Source organism: Anabrus simplex, chromosome 3, assembly GCF_040414725.1.
Source record: "Anabrus simplex isolate iqAnaSimp1 chromosome 3, ASM4041472v1, whole genome shotgun sequence".
NCBI classification, from domain to species: Eukaryota; Metazoa; Arthropoda; class Insecta; order Orthoptera; family Tettigoniidae; genus Anabrus; species Anabrus simplex.
In genome coordinates, this window is record NC_090267.1 from 67207722 (window position 1) to 67220326 (window position 12605).

A 12605-nucleotide genomic window follows, 5' to 3' on the forward strand; every position below is an offset into this window, starting at 1 on the left:
CCGGATTATGATGGCGCCCTTGAGCGAGCTGCTCCAGGCGTGCGCCTTGGGCCGGAGACATTGATAACCATGCTGTTTCTTTCTAGGAATGGCTCTCCTTTGTGCATGAAGTGTATATATCCCTATATCAGTGTATGTTTCGTAATTATGTGCATATATTTTCGAGTTCAAACAGAACCTATGTGCACGTTGTGTGGTCTTGGTGATAGATGAGGAGTCCGGGGTTTAGCTAAATGGTATGTGTGTTTGTTTGTGTATCATGTAAATGTTTCTTTTAATATGATCAGTATGTAGCGTAGGCCCCGGTTATGTTCGTGCTAAGAACAACAAGTAATATGTGAATAGGGACATCAGATCATCTCACGGTGTGACCGACAGAATAATATAAAAATTTCATGAACGGTCTGAACTAATGAGGAAAGAGGAACGATAGCAAATCGCAAAACCTCAATCATACCGTTATGCAGACGACGCCCATGGGCGATTCATATTTTAAGGTGATCATTATTTTCTTTTCCTCCCATATGTGGAGAATTCATTGTATAGAGCTGTGTCAATTTCTTTAATATGTCATACTTGAATAAATTCGTATTCGTAACCCCTATTTTATGATTCTTGTCATTTGTAGCAGTGCTAAACAGTATCCACTACGCATTTGAATCCAGAGATCCTACTTTCATATTATAGACATAAGGCTCCATCTTAAGTATTTGTTTCTTTCTTTCGAACGTACCACTCCCCCAAGTGCTCAGGCTGCCGGGCCGGCACAGAAAGTAGGAAGGGGAGCGGTTCGAAGCTCGTTAGGCAATTCGACCCGCTCTTCAATCTAATCTCATCCGTGGGTGTTTACCCCGTTACGTGGAGGCATTCTTATGCGTGGGTCATCCATTCGAAGCCCGGAAGGGTGTAGTATGTCGTCATCATCTTTGCCAGCATTCAAATCGCAGTACACTCCTACTTCGCCACCAGCAGCTGAACTGCCGCTTATCCACTCACAGAATTTGTTCCTTTCCTTCGGAGTCTCTTACAAGCTGGTCGATGCATGCACAGTGCGACGTGAAGGATCTACAGAGAGAAAAAGAGAAAATTAGAAATTAAGTAACTAAATTAGATGTTTGGTGGCCTTGGGAATAAAATCACTTAAGTAACTACACACAGCAAATTATATTACGAACCTGAATGTAACCGATGTTTACAGATACGTCTGACTTCGTCCATTGCGGCCTTCCTTTCATCTTCTAACATTTTCAGGTGACAAAAGGGAGACCATAGAAATATGGCTATTTTGTATACGGTTGAGACTTGCACATTTTACTTAAGTGCTCTTGAGCTGGTTTTTTTTTTTTTTTTTTTTTGCTATTTGCTTTACGTCGCACCGACGCACCGACACAGATAGGTCTTTTGGCGACGATGGGGTAGGAAAGGCCTAGGAATGGAAAGGAAGCGGCCGTAGCCATAATTAAGGTACAGCCCCAGCATTTGCCTGATGTGAAAATGGGAAACCACGGAAAACCATCTTTAGGACTGCCAACAGTGGGGTTCGAACCCACTATATCCCGATTACTGGATACTGGCCGCACTTAAGCGACTGCAGCTATCGAGCTCGGTGCTGTTGAGCTTGCGGGGAAAATATTCGTTTATAGGAAGTGGAGTTAGGGATTGGAATAATTTACCAAGCGAGATGTTCAATAAATTTCCAGTTTCTTCGCAATGATTTAAGAAACGGCTAGGAAAACTATAGAAAGGAAATCTGCCAACTGGGCGACTGTCCTAAATGCAGATCAGTAGTGAATAAGCTCTGACCTTTATTTTACGGTTGTTTTAAAGTAAAATCACGGCTCAGTATAATCTCAATGTAATGACTATATGTATATTACATAAGTGATATAAACTGCAGAAGTCAATTATTAATAAATCCTCACAAACTGATTCACTGACTGAGCAACGCTGCCGCAGTTTATGGAACCACAAGAATACTAAGTGAATTGCTGGTGGTGTTTCATGTTCCAGGTCATCTGTTTCTTCTTTGAATGGTTTAAGGAAAGCTACCATCTGTTCTGCAACCTCATAACTGAAGCCATCTAACTTTTGCAAGGTATTGTGATTTCACACCAATGCAACAATTTGATAATACTGCTTAAAACAACTGTAACATCGTACAGAGACTATTCCATCTCGTAATTACTTTTTGCTGTACCGTTGTTTGAAGCTGGGCTGCAAGACGACTTTTTATTTTTTCAGATACCTCACCACAGCCTTAGCGGCGTCTATTGTGTTTGCAGATACTGACGCATCTTCCATAAGAAATCTCGTCTCATCAAATGCGTGCGCAAGTGATGTATTTATGCCGCGAGCAACACAAGGCAGACGTCTATGATCTTCAAAAGCTTTCTTTATACTTGAACCCTGATCTGTTACGAAAAACATGCCTTAATAATCATAGTGGGGAATATTTAACTCGGACATTCCTTCATTCACTTCCTCAGTTATACTTTCACTTGTTTTCTTTGTATTTGGAAATTTTGTAGTAAAAAGTACATTACTGAACAGCTTTCACTCTCTGTCTATACGATGGGTAGTCAGGGTCAGATAATGGATCTGGTTGTACTGGTCAGTCCACATATCAACAGTAGCCGAACAATATTTTTTCCTATATGCCAGAAATAATCACAGGCATTACTTCGCTTTGTGTTTCGTCTGCCACTGTTTGGACGTTTCTACTAATCGTGAAAGGATGTGATAACACATTAACAACATCCACCTTGCCAAAATTAGCACCGATATTAATCAGTTCTAATTCTTTAACCTTCTCCGGCACAGTGTTAAACGGTCGTAAATCTTTGGCACACATGAAAACACTCGCGCTAGTTATGTTTTGCTTTGTATTGCCAGGAAATGCCTGGCGAGAAGAGCTATAATTAAATTTGCAAATGTGTTTTTTAATGCGTTGTACCGGATTTACTTGTTAACAGTGCATTGCACATTTCACATGAAACATAACAACACTTTCGAGGAAAACAACTCACAAACTGAAGTTACAGTACAACACTGATTGCTACATTCAGTACCTACTAATGAACATGGTTTTAGCTATTATTTGCGCAAATACACCTTATGGTACATACTGTACTAATCTTTCACTTACCCTCACACGTAGCAAGACAGATCTGGTGAATTTATGCAATCTCTGGGCGCCACTGTATCCACTGTCACCGACTATAAGAAAGAACCGAATGAACATTTTCGGCTTTGTATTAAAAATAACGAAAATCAATTAAAACCATTTTCAATGAACGTTGTTCCATGAAAAATAAAAGTTTGTTAACATTTTCCAACCTAGAGTGATAGAGAAAATCTTTTTTTTAAAGAAGGAAGCCCTATTTTCCAATGTTCGACTCACTGGCTGAATGGTCAGCATTGAGGCCTTCGGTTCATAGGGACCCGGGTTCGATTCAAGGCCGGGTCGGGGATTTTAATTGCCTCTGATTAATTCTTCCGACCCAGGTGTTTATGTTTGTCCCAACACTTTCCACTTCATATTTACACAACACACTATACTACCAACCACCACAGAAACACACAATATTGATTACATCCCTCTATATAGGGTTGGTGTCAGGAAGGGCATCCGGTCATAAAACAGGGCTATATCCACATGTGCGACAAATTTTGCACCAGAGACCCCACAGGTGTGGGAAATGCGCTAGAAAAAGAATAATAAGAATAAGAATAATCCCTATTTTCCAGTGTCGATTAAGTTAAGGCCTTTCAGTCTGTAAGTAACATAAAACACACCTATAAAAATACGCACTATTAAACAAAAAATGACATGTTTCGTTCTACAAGAACGTTTACGTTGTGTAAACTTGTCAATGATTGAGAGATGGTGATATTATGAACAATTAGTAACAAATATACTACTACAATCATTATTTCGTGGAGGATGAAACATTTAGTCGGGAATGAAACTGGGGAGGAGGACCAGTAGACCAGTACCTCGTCCAGGTTGTCTCACCTGCTATGCTGAACAGGGGCCTTGTAAAGGAATGGGAATATTGGAAGGGATATACAAGGAAGAAGAAAGGAAGGAAGCGGCCGTGGCCTTAAGTGAGGTACCATTGTCCGGATCCATGGCTAAATGGTTAGCGTACTGGCCTTTGGTCACAGGACAGCCGGGTTGGATTCCATAACCATAATTGGTTAATTTCGCTGGCACGGGGACTGGCTGTATGTGTCGTCTTCACCATCATTTCATCGTCATCACGACGCGCAGATCGTCTACGGGCGCCAGATCAAAAGACCTGCACCAGGCCTCTCCGGAGGCCACACACGGCATCCCGGCATTTGATGGCAGAAAAATTGGGAAACCACGCAAAACCACTTCGAGGATGGCTGAGGTGGAATCGAATCCACTCCTACTCAGTTGACCTTCCGATCCTTAATGGACCCCATTCTAGTCCTCGTACCACTTTTCAAATTTCGTGGCAGAGTCGGGAATCGAACCTGGGCCTCTAGGGTCGGCAGCTAATTACACCATTACATCACAGAGGCAGACTGTCATATATTTACCCCTTGTAAATCAGTCTTATTAGCGAAGTCTTTCCATAACTTCTTCTTTGGTTGACAAAGATCTATTTCGCTCTGTTTCTTTCATATACCTAACCGCATCCGTCTCTGTTTGGAGCAATTTCTGATATGGCTTCTTTTTGCGTTTTAAGCTGCCCTGACTTCATATCCCACCACGATGTTGGCATTATTTGACTTAAATGGTTTGATAAAACTCAAGTAACTAGAAAAGGATAGATGGTCAGTCCATTTAAACTGGTCAAAAGTTTAGGACCACATGAAAAAATTATGAAATGTCATCTAGAACCTACAATTTTGCTACTAGACCTGTGTATTTTTTTCTTGAACTCTCGCATTTAATATGATATACGTCACCTGGTTTCATTGGGTGAATTGGAGAGCACTGAACAGACTGCGCTCTGGTGTTACGCGGTGCAGGGTAAACCAGAAGAAATGGGGTTTCGAAGTGGACAGTACCTTGTGTGTATGTGGAGAAGAGCAGACTACAGCCCATTTGCTGCAATGCAGTTCATGGCCATTCAGCTGCACAACAGAAGACCTGGTTAAAGTGAAGCCAAATGCACTTGATGTTGCAAGGTTTTGGGCTCACATAGTTTAATGTGGCTCTTCGCCATTGGAGTATTTATATTATGTTTTATGTTTTTTTCTTATCTTTAATTTTAAACTTATGTATGCTTCTGACACGATATAAATAAAATAAATTGAGTTAAGCCAAGTATTGTAGAAGTTATACATATTTAACTGTTGGAAGGTCACACCAGAAAGTCACATTTTTAAAAATGTTATGTTCTCTATACTCTAATTGGTTTCAAGTATCACCACAAATTCTTTTGTAGCCTTAGCAATAGGTGAGGGGCATTTCATTATAAATTTAAAAATTCTTAAAAAAATGCGGCACAGATTTTTGTGCGTTTATTATTTTTTCAAACCAGCACTAAATTGGTCATTTTTTCCTTGTTCTTGTCATAGATCTCAGTGTGAGTTATCCCCATCAGAAATGTATTCTTTGATGCCATCTGCAGAGTGCAAATGAAATTATCAGGGCAGATAAGTCTGATGCCGGGTTTTTTGCATGTGACTTCACGTCGCACCGATACAGATAGGTCTTATGGTGACGATGACATAGGAAAGGCCTAGGAATTGGAAGGAAGCGGCCTTGGCCTGAATTCAGGTACTGCCCCAGCATTTACCTGGTGTGAAAATGGGAAACCACGGAAAACCATCTTCAGGGCTGCCGACAGTGGGATTCGAACCCACTATCTCCCGGATGCAAGTTCACAACCGCGCGCCCCTAACCGCACGGCCAACTCGCCCAGTCTGATGCCGGTAGGTCGCCCCGAGACCTTGGGCCGTACATGACAAAGACAAAGAAAAATCAACCATCTTGGCGCTGCTACGAAAAAAAAAACACCCCAAAAAAACGGTGTTCCGCCTCTGTGGTGTAGTTGTGAGCGTGATTATCTGCCACCCCCGGAGGCCCGGGTTCGATTCCCGGTTCTGCCACGAAATTTTAAAAGTGGTACGAGGGCTGAAACTGAGTCCATTCAGCCTCGGGAGGTCAACTGAGTAGAGGTGGGTTCGATTCCCATCTCAACCATCCTGGAAGTGATTTTCCGTGGTTTCCCACTTCTCTTCCAGGCAAATGCCGGGATGGTACCTAACTTAAGGCCACGGCCGCTTCCTTCCCTCTTCCTTGCCTATCCGTTCCAATCTTCCCATCCCTCACCAAGGCGCCCTGTTCAGCATAGCAGGTGAGGCCGCCTGGGCGATGTACTGGTCATTCTCCCCAGCTGTATCCCCCGACCCAATGTCTCACGCTCCAGGACACTGCCCTTGAGGCGGTAGAGGTGCGACCCCTCGCTGAGTCCGAGGGAGAAACCAGATCTTGTTGGTGATACTTACAACCAATTAGAGTATTCAGTACATTATATTGCCAACATTTTTTATTTTTTGGTGTGACCTTCCAAGATTTAAAAATTTATAACTTCTGCAGTATTTGGTCTAACTCAGTAAAATCAGACGAAGTATATCCTATTAGATGTGGGAGCTCAGAAAGAAAACAACAATAGTCTGGTGGCACAATTTTGGGGTCTAGATAACATTTCATGACTTCCTTATGTGGACCTAAACTCTTGAGCGGTACTGTAGAGTAACACAACATTAACACAATAAGTGTAGATGACTCAACAACTTCGGGGCAATAGCCCGGCTGGCTCTCCTCCGGAGCTCACGAACATGTCCACTATGCAGTAGATATGCTGACAATACGCCTCTTAATTTAGTAATTTCCTTGGTGAACCTGTCTTTGAATACTTTGTAAAGTATACAAGATGTCTTATGATATTCTTTGTTACAGATTCTAAATGGATTTATGTAACTGAGCACTCAGTGTGAGAATGATAAACGAACAGATAGTAAGCAGTACCAGAGTACTGAAGGGCGTGGCATGTAATAGGCTACTAGAAAGAGCAAGAGAATGTCTTGAAACAAGAGTTCATAAAGAGAGAGAAAAGAACGTACCTTGTGATAGAATTATGTAATCAGGACAGCTTACAGAAGTAAAAAGGAAGACACATCAAACACGACCTAATACAATAAATAGAGTTTATACGAACAGTTCATACAAAAATGAAATATAACCAAATTATAGACTGCAGCGGAAAAACGTGGGAGAAGTTAGATAGGTGGCAGAGGAAGGTTCCAGGGCGTTAGAAAAGGATTGCTAGAGAAGAGAAAAAAAGGGAGGTGAAGAGTATTTTGAATAAATCCAGACAGCACATTGCAATGGTAAAGTAGTGAAACAGATGATTGCATATTCTGAAATCCTACTTGATAGACAAAAAAACCGTAATTCAACGGTCAGACAGTGGAACTTCTGATAAAATGGCAGATCTATAAATGTGTGCTTATTCAGCCTGTCAAAACAAACAATAAAACTAATAAAAAAAGATACCATCAATTCTCATCGCAGCCCAATTGTCAACATACATATCTTTGTTTACTTGTAATAACCTACTTCATGTCATAAGCCCTCAGTACAGTTAACATATATTCCCTACACTTCTATTCCCTATTCCTATATCCATTAAACGTAACTGTATACTCCTCTCGTAGCATTTTAAGTAATAATAGTAATAATAATAATAAGAAGAAGAAGAATTGATATAGGGATTTATCGTGGAACGCAGAGGTAAGGAAGTGCGTGGGGTGAATGGATGGACAGGGGACCGTTAACAGTTTTAAAAAATACGCTAACAAAAATTGGAAATTTTATTTCTTTCCTCTCTTAAAATCTGGACAGAGTAATTGAATGATATAACAAGAAAGAGTTGAAAAATTACTCGAGAATTGTCGCATTTAACAAAGAGCTCGTCAGCTCCAACAATACATTGGACGTAGAAGTCCTCAATCAGGTACAAGTTTAAGTGAAAGAAACTCCTGGTAATTAACCTACTTCTGGATCTTCTTTAAGCCAGCCATCCCCTGGCTCCTGGCCCCTCCAATCTCCGATCTCTACCTCGGTTCTCAGTGTTTTATCGATCACTCATCACTCTTTCCTAAAGAGATCGTGAGTTGCCACTTTAATGCCTCCGTAATTACTGCATATTGGATATCCACCCTGTTCTTGAATGTTGGAACCAGAAGGCTCCCTTGTCCTTGTTCCAGTGATCATGATAGGGATGTTATCAGTCCATACAGCTTTTTCATCCTTCATTTGACTTAGTGCTACCCTGACTTCAAATTTGAAGAATCGTTGCTCCATGTCCATGTTTTTTCTTCCATTCCTCTATCCAGCCTTATGTTTGCCCCATTTAGAAGAGTCACAAAATAATTCAGAGATCTGTTCAAAATCTCTGTCTTCATACAGCACAAGGATACACATAGGAAGTTCTAAGGATTCCTTAAGTCTGCCACAACCGCCCCTCCAGTTTGGACCTTCCTAATTAGTTAATAAAAAAGCCTAATAAATCAATTCTTCCTTCCGCAAGTATCCGGGTGTAAGAACTTCACGAGGACCAGATATGTTGATAGAAAATTTAATGAATTTTGAAAATTTCTAGGAACCAACAAAATTTTTAGATTTAGGTGGTGATTTCTATGCTTAGCCGTCAAAAAGAGGCTTTCTCCAGACCAATTCAACCACGCTCTGCTACCACTTTTTACCGTGCTTTTGTGGATCATAGAGGTAAAAGAAGGTGCGGGCATGAATGGGTCACGAAAGGGCAATCAGAAGATTGATTTAAAACTTTAAAATTATGGTTATATTTCTTCTGAGGTATCTTTTCTTTTTTGCTTTTCAAAAATAAGACTTTACAAAATTCAGGTACAAAAGATTATAAGATAGGATAACAATTTTAGAAAATCGAATTACAATTAATTAACAACTGTGAGCTTTGAGCTCCCTAATACTACACTCCCTGAGCTCGCGGCTCCTTTAAAAACTGCCAAGGAGACGAACCTCCGAATTCGCTTTTAGAGAGTATTTCAAAATATTCAATGATTCAAGAGCGCTTTTGCTCCAAAAGATTATCTAGGAGTCTAGGAGACTATTATCTGAACATTACAGCCTTCCAAAGGCTTCCTTCAACATTTACATTAACACCCAGAGCGTCTTTGCTCTACATAATTTACATTTTCAACAAAATGTCCAGGCCTATCAAAGACACAACCGACTTTTACAATTCAAACAGTATCTACTGCCTTAGATGTTCAACAATTTAACACATTTACAAAGAATGAAATAGAATTTCACAGGAGTATCGAATACCCAATCTACCGGGCCTTTGTGAGAAAAAAAAAACAACAGGTTAACCTTCCTGGCCCAAAAATCAAAATGAAGTGGAGGCGGACATTTGCACTCCTTGAAATTCGCAAGTAAATATTAAAACTCTATTTGAGGAGCATCGTTTCAAAATGTATTAAATGCAGTAGAGGTCAGAATATGTTTTATGCGGTTTCCCGCCAATTAGGATATGCTCTTTAACGCTGTTGAGTTATATCGGGTCATTTCGTATTATTTCCCATAGGAATTCAATGCTGAAAAACATGATTCGGAACAAATCGTATTATGTGCACCACGGCGAACGGTTCAAAACGTATTATGTCCACGATAATGTTTCCCAGCCTCCATTTCTCCCGCCCTTTTGTAGGCTGTTCCTGCTATTTTTATATCGTACTTGACAGTGTTGTATTGCTTGCATGCCCATTCACTTTCCTTCACCATGGAGCGCTACTCACCCGTAGGAGAGTGTTTCCGCGGACCTGAAAGTGAAAAGTGGTCCTTCCAGAATTTTCACAAACTTATCAGGGAACGACCTGCTGACACAACGTCCTTCTGCTTTGATTTGCAACAGGCACAACCACTTACTAAATTATCAATTGGCGAAGCGTTCTATTCGCGCCAAATATCATTTTACGCACTGTGTATTAGCGATGTCAGTATTCAGAATCCAAAATTTTATGTATGGAATGAGACTGAGGCAGGAAGAGGGCCAAACGAGGTGTCATAGACCGTTACTTCGTTTTAGAGGAGGTACATTTCGATAAATCGATTACCTGTATCAGGCTGTTCGCAGACGGATGTGGAGGCCAAAACAAGAACATGAATTTTATCCATGCTCTAGTTTACTGGCTACAAACCAAAGCACCCGCTAAAATTTCCATGATTGTTGTCATCCTTCCTGTCGGAGGACATTAATTTTTACCCGCAGACAAGGTTTTTGGCGTTGTAGAAAAGTTTCTTCGCAAGTGCTCTGACATCGTTACTCCGGAGAAATACCGAGAGATATATCAGTCTGTGGGGACTGTAAAACATCTAGGAAAAGAATGGTTTATAAGTGACTATAAGATCCTCGCCAAGCATTTTAAGAAATTGGGTGGTATTAAAGAAATGAAGACGGTGGTTCTGAAGAAAAGCGAGAAAAGTGGTCAGTACCAGGTTACAGTAAAGATGGAACCGACATACAGGTTTGATGACCCCTCGAAGCGATTCGTAACCCTTCTGAAACGAAGCACAAGGCTGGGTCACGTATATACATGATGCGTCGTACTAACAATAAAGTCAATTAAAATCTTTGGAATCAAATGAACGGTTAAAATCGTATTATGTGTGTTACCGTGTTTTTGTGGTAGTTAAGCATGAAAGAAGGTGCTGGGTGGTGAATAGGTCTCAAGCTACTAAAGTGAAATTAATTTTAAAATTTAACAGGGTTATATTTTCTTTTCAAAATTAGGTAACAACAAATAGAACAGGTACTTAGTAGCCAAAACACGATTGAAAAAAAATACATTTACAAAGGTACCCCATTTGGGGCTTCAAAAGTCAGAAACATAATTCTTGAGCAATGAACCCAACCTTACAATGAACACCATACAACAAAGGGGCCGAAAACCCCCAAACATGCCAGAAACATTTGCTTCCAATTACACCCAAAAGCCTCCTTGAGGCAGAAACACCATTTTCAAGAAAGGGTAACTTCCCCCTAAAATACAAGCCTATCATAGGCCACTCCGAACTCCACCTTTAAGCTGTCCTCAAAGGACATATACACAGGGGTAAAATACCCAACCTACTGAGGTCTGTTAAATGACAAGAAGGTTAATGCGTGACCTCTAAAATACAATTTGAGAGGAGGCGAACTTGCACTCCCAATACACTTTGCTTAAGACCTACTTGGCACTAGGCCGTTAATACAAGGGCTAATCCCATACTACAGAGGTGACTTAATAGCAATTTACATTATATTACGGAAGAATTGGTTGAGAAAAATAAGTTCACCTCAAGACGATGTGAGTGGGAGCTCGAGAGGGTTAAGCACTCTCTATCCCGATATGTCGTTTGAAAATAGAATAGATACCAGTTGTTTTTACATTTTAGGAAAAGGTTACATGGTTGAACGCTTAGAACCCGCCCCGAAAGTTAAACTGCTGAGCTAGCAAAGAAAGAAGTTATTAATCGGCCATTACCTAGTTGTTGACCGCTGCCGAAGAAAGAGGCGCTTCCCGCCCCCTGCTATGTACTTAACACACTGAAAGATGGAACAAAAGTGGCCCGGAGACCCAAAAATCAGCAGTTTATAACCTCTCGTGGAAGGTTCTAGGCGTTAGGGGAATGAAAACACCCGCCCACAATTATTTTATTGGCTAGGACCCCGCAATCGATACAAGTTGGGGGAAGATACTCCAGATTGGTCAGAAATTAATAGAAGAATTCCGGGATTGGATACATTCATAACAAGGGGAAGAAAGGGGTAAATATTGCCAACTTAAACAAAGACAGAAAGAAATTTAACAAAGAACAAACTCTTGAAATTAAATTTTCTCCAACAAAATAGTTCTTTGACTCCGCACTAGGTTGCACTATTGTAGATCTTCAGTAGTGTCCTCTAGAAGAGAAAGTTCACACTTCTTACTTCAAGCGAAACAAAAACACATCAAAAATGACACAGTTCTAAAACTCCAAAATTTACAGGTAGTGACATCTTCTGAGAAGGTAGAAAATTAATACCGTCAATAAAGTTCAGACTTCCTCCAGCAGAGGAGTTTCAACAGGCGCACATTTTAAATTAGCGGAGTGGAGGTGTACCGCCCGGTACAGACCTCCCCCCCCAAAAGTTCCTCCAGGGATTTCACATGAAGTCAGTTTGAAACAAGTTCCAAGTTATGATGTGAATATGAAGATAGATTGCAGAAGCATTCATGAGATTTTCTTAATTTGGTTTTTTTTTTTTTTTCAAGATTTTGTTGTTGCAAGTGAAGTAAAGTCTTTAAGTTTGTAGAATTTGAGTTCTGAAGATTAACTTTTAATACTTAAAAGTGATGAAAAATTTTGCAATGTCCACCAAATATTGCTGTTGAATTCCCAAGTGTAGTCGATGCTTATAGTAACTGTTCATGTAGTTGATGGTGATGAAGTGGGACGGCCAGACCGGCCGTTGCGGCTTGCGTCCAAAGGAGGCCGCTCGGACCCCTCAAGTACCCTGAGATACCGCTTGCCCGCACTATGAGGGGAGCAGAGG